Source organism: Cervus canadensis, chromosome X (assembly GCF_019320065.1).
Source record: "Cervus canadensis isolate Bull #8, Minnesota chromosome X, ASM1932006v1, whole genome shotgun sequence".
Taxonomy (NCBI): domain Eukaryota; kingdom Metazoa; phylum Chordata; class Mammalia; order Artiodactyla; family Cervidae; genus Cervus; species Cervus canadensis.
In genome coordinates this window covers 140,619,250-140,619,829 of record NC_057419.1, presented here as the reverse complement: position 1 = coordinate 140,619,829, position 580 = coordinate 140,619,250, and the positions used below count along the sequence as shown (strand labels likewise).

General features: G+C 40.7%; 1 non-coding gene across 1 annotated transcript; it reads left to right on the top strand.

Moving 5' to 3' along the window:
• On the top strand, nucleotides 1-73 carry TRNAV-UAC. Its single transcript has one exon. It is a non-coding gene; the product is annotated as a tRNA-Val (tRNA).
• Nucleotides 74-580: the final 507 nt, after the last annotated feature.

The window sequence follows — 580 nt, the reverse complement described above, 5'->3', positions numbered from 1 at the left end:
TCCCTGGTGGTCCAGTGGTTAAGATGCTGCACTTACAATGCAGGGGATACAGGTTCAAACCTTGGTCAGGGAACTAAGATCCCACATGCCACACAGACAAAAACAAAAAACAAAACAGGCTATCAGCAGCCAGACTGGTTTGTTGTAAGATAGAATGAAGACATACAAGATTAAAAATTATGCCACAAGAGAGAACAAAAAGCATGGAGAGGAGATATATCCATATAAGTTTTAAGAAAGCTTCAGAATTTATAGCAGGACTCTTACAACTCAATAACAACAACAACAAAAACAAATGTCCAGTCCCTTGCCTCAGGTGAATGTGGGTATTAAATGCCTTTAACTGCTTTTGACCAACTGTCCTAGCCTAAAGAGAGTTCTAAGTGGGGAGCAAAACAAAGGCAAGCCTATGAGCTGACATCTCAGAAAACCATCAGAAAGGTCAAAATGCACAACTATTATTCTATGAGAAAAAGGTCCATATTTCCCCTCTGTACCAACAACTTGCACCAGGAACACAGTCTGCCATTCCCATATCCACTATGGAATGTGGTGGAATGTGGGTGACACAACATTCATT